Raw genomic sequence first — 4,058 nt, forward strand, 5'->3', positions numbered from 1 at the left:
AGCCAATACGTGCTGCGGGAGCCTGGAGAGCTGCAACAGCGCGTGCTGATTAATAGGTGTGGATAGGCAAGCGGCATATGATTTATTCGCCACGTATTTAGAACGGCGAGGAATAAAAGGGATAGATTTAAAAAAGGAATTACCAGGGTTATTAGCTTATGGCCATGCTAAAGGTATCTTTGTTAACCCACATACAGTTCATGAGCTAGCAGAGTGGAAGAAGTTTGGGGAAATACTATGGGATACAGTGTTAGATGATGATAAGTCAGCAAAGAAATTAGGAAAGCTATGGCGGGTGGTGTATAACACGTTACTTCAGCAGGTATCTGAGAGAAAGGCAGCAGAAAGGGCGACAGAAGCTCATAAGAGGAATATAGGGTATGGTCGTGAGGATGATCCCCTGGCATCTTCTGTAACTAAGATACTTATGCCTAAGGGTCCTCATCAAAGTGGTGTGGAGGATTTTCCTATAGGCGCAGTGGAACCGTCTGCACCTTTCCTGTCAGAGGGGGAGGGCGAGTCGGATGGTGGGGGTAAGAGAAAACCAGCTTTGCCTCTGCCACCAACTTCAGGCGGGTTGGATGGTGGGGGTGGGAGCAAACCAGCTTCGCCTCCGCCGCCAGCTTTGCCTCCGCCGCTTCCCCCGAGTGAGCCGGCTCCAGTTACAGCTTCGGCGGGGGGGTCGCTTCCCCTGCCCGAGCCGGCTCCAGCAGGGGTGCCGTTTCCCCCGCGTGAGCCGGCTCCGCTCGAGCCGGCTCTGGTTTCACTGTCAGCTCCAGCGGGGGGGCCGCTTCCCCCGCGTGAGCCAGCCTCTGCTTCACTGCCTTCCCTGTGCGAAAACTCGGTGTCTGCACCGAAGTGCCAGCAGCATAGCACCCTTAAAGAGTCAGATCCCATCCCAGGGGCACACTGTGATCCATGGGGGGAGATGGCTAAACAGAGGAGGGAAGCTTGGGCTGCTTTGGCGAAAGAAGTAATGCAAATGGGGGATGGTGAGGCGGTGGAAATAGCTTCTATTCTTGCATGTCCAGTCACATACACACCACAGTATGATGCACAGGGGAACCTTACGCATAATATAGCAGAATATACTCCCTTAGATTGGAAGCTGTTAACTCAGCTACGTTCTACGGTTAGTTAGTTTGGAGTAAAAAGTGAACCTGTTAGGCAAATGCTAGATTATCTTTTTAATACTCAGGTTTTATGTCCTAATGATTTAAGAGGAATAGTTCGGTTGATATTCACTCAGCATCAGCAGTTATTGTTTAACGCACATTGGCAGGCGTTGGTAGATGAGTTGGTTGCTGTACAACGAGCTCAGGGAGTGACAGTAGAGGAGCTGATGGGCTTAGGGGCATATTTGCATACAGACGCACAGATGATATCGGGAGCAGATAAACTTAGAGAGTCTATGCGGCTAGTGCGTGCTGCAATAGACATGGTTAAAGAGCCAGGAGGGTTACCGGCTTATATGGGTATTAAACAAGGTAGAGAAGAATCATTTGGGAATTTTATCGATAGAACAGCTACTACTATAGATCGGGCTGGTGTTGCAGGGCGCTATTGAAGTAGTGTGCTTTGCAAAATAGCAATCCAGCAACACAAAGAGTCCAATTTAGGGGCAAATTGGACTATTGAGGAAGCATTAGAGTGAATGGCATTAATGCCAACAGCTTCACAGGCATGTATAGCAGAAGCCTTAAAGGAATTAGGATTAGGGTTACAAAAGCAAGCAGAGTTTACTCAGAGTCAGGTGTTAGCTGCTCTTGCTCCTCTCCGAAGCGGCTCACTGGCAGTCACACAAGGAGGCTCGAGACCATTCATCAAGTGTTACCGATGCGGCAATGAGGGACAGACACAAGTTGCCGCCGTGACATCGGAGACACCAGCTGCTGCCGTGACATCACTGCCACGTCCTGCCTGCAACCTGCAACAACAGGGAGCCTCGGCTTGGACTTATCAGCAGCAGTAGACGTCACACTAATGACGAACCAGCCTGAGAGGATACCCACTGGAATAAAGGGCCCTCCTATATTAAATGGACAAACATGTGGAGCATTAGTGCTGGGACGTTCTTCTACAACTATGTTGGGATTATTTGTTTTGCCTGGTGTTATCAATGCAGACTTTACAGGGGAAATACAAATCATGGTTTACACCCTTTATCCTCCGATTAAAATTACAAAAGGACAACGCATCGCACAATTGGTACCACTATCACAAATGACATCGGAAATACAATCATTTACTGGTCAAACACGGGATGAAAAAGGTTTTGGCTCTACTGGTATTACACTTTTAACTGTGGATTTACAAAATAGACCAAAGCAAAAAGTTGAAATTACTTATGGGCATCAAAGCATAACTCTTTATTGATTATTGGATACAGGAGCAGATACCAGCATCATTTCTCCAGAAGTGCGGCCACAACATTGGCCTCTATTTCCATCATCAAACACAAGCATGTTTGGCTAAGGTTTTGTATGTGATTAACCATTTATGCATTTTTGGGGAAGACGATACCCCTCCTGCAATGAAACATCATCCGAGGTCAGGTCAGGAAAATACTAAGGAAACAGAGGTCTGGGTTAAGTATAAGAACCCAAGTACAGGATTATGGGAAAAACCTGCAAAAGTATTATATTGGGGTCAGGGGTATCTTTGTGTTTCCTCACCTACAGGGCCTTTGTGGGTGCCTGCTAAGTGGACTAAACCTGTTTTTGATGCAGCCTCTGGTGGATCGCCTTACGGGGGAGGACAGGGAGCGACTGGGGAAGAAACTGCTTCTAGTCCTACGACCGCTACTGTTACAGTTGAAGGGGCACTCGAAAGTGGTGGACAGAGCACTGACACGTCACTATCAGACAGCCCAGGAGTTGATTGGTTTTATTGACTCATTATCAACTTTTCGCTTAACAAATCCAGCGAAACTACATTGTCTTGACTGTCACAATCCACATTGTGCTGCCTGGATAGCTCTACGTTTTGGGGGTTGTGAAAGAACTTTTTGGATAGAACAATCATTATTGTGGGATTTGTCGTGTCATACTTGTGAACACGAGCACACGTGGGGCAAAAGCTGGCAAGATGAATTAAGGAGACAAACAGGGCAAAACACATATATAGCTTTAAATCTTTATGAGTCTCCTGAACAGAAAATTCTTGCTTATTATCGATGGGAGGTACAATGTATTGTGAATAGAATTAAGGTTCAAAGTAAATCACGTATAGTTTCTATAAGGTGTAGGAAATTAGTGCCTTTAACACAGCATTCAATTGTTAGGACCCTTCAAAGGGGATCTGATAGAGCATTAGATTGCTGCATTGACAAGTTGCAAAAATTGAGTTTGCAAGTGGCAGGACCAGTAAGGTTAGGAGCAGCAAGATTGAAGACAGATAAGAAAAAGAAGGCAAAAAAGGGAATGCTCTCATTTGAATAAGGATATCAGTGATTGCTAATTAATTTTCTATGATTAGGACAATTTTACAGTTGTGGGACCCTCGGGAGGATATAGTTGTTGAGGAAGATAACGAACAAGAACTACGGTTACGAAATAAGATACGCCTTGTATTAAAGAAAGAGCTTGAACTATTAGCCTCATATAGTAAAAAAGCTGAAGAGGCTTTGCGATCACCACCACTGAATTGGTTGCATTGGGTTGAAGAAACAGACTTTTATACTGGTCCTTACTTATATTCACTTCCTTGTTATGTTTGCAAAAGGGATAATGATAAATGCTATGCATGGGTAGCTTTGCATTGTGCAGATTGTAATCAGGTTTATTGGTATTCACAGAGGTCAATAGACTATTTATGGTGTGCACCTTGTTCTGGAAGGTGGATTTGAAATTTTATCTGGGTTAGAGCTCTTGAACAAAGTACTGGCCTGCCAGGACGGACAGGATTACAGCTTTTTGAGAGTGCGGAACAAGTGGTTATAGCATATCTTAGGTGGAAGTTGCAGGAAAACTTTAGAATATTTGAAATTAATAAAGCCTCACGCATCATAGCAGCTCACTGTAAAGCTGAATTGCCTTCAAACTTATCTCATGCTATAC

This window comes from Ammospiza nelsoni, chromosome 9 (assembly GCF_027579445.1).
Source record: "Ammospiza nelsoni isolate bAmmNel1 chromosome 9, bAmmNel1.pri, whole genome shotgun sequence".
NCBI classification, from domain to species: domain Eukaryota; kingdom Metazoa; phylum Chordata; class Aves; order Passeriformes; family Passerellidae; genus Ammospiza; species Ammospiza nelsoni.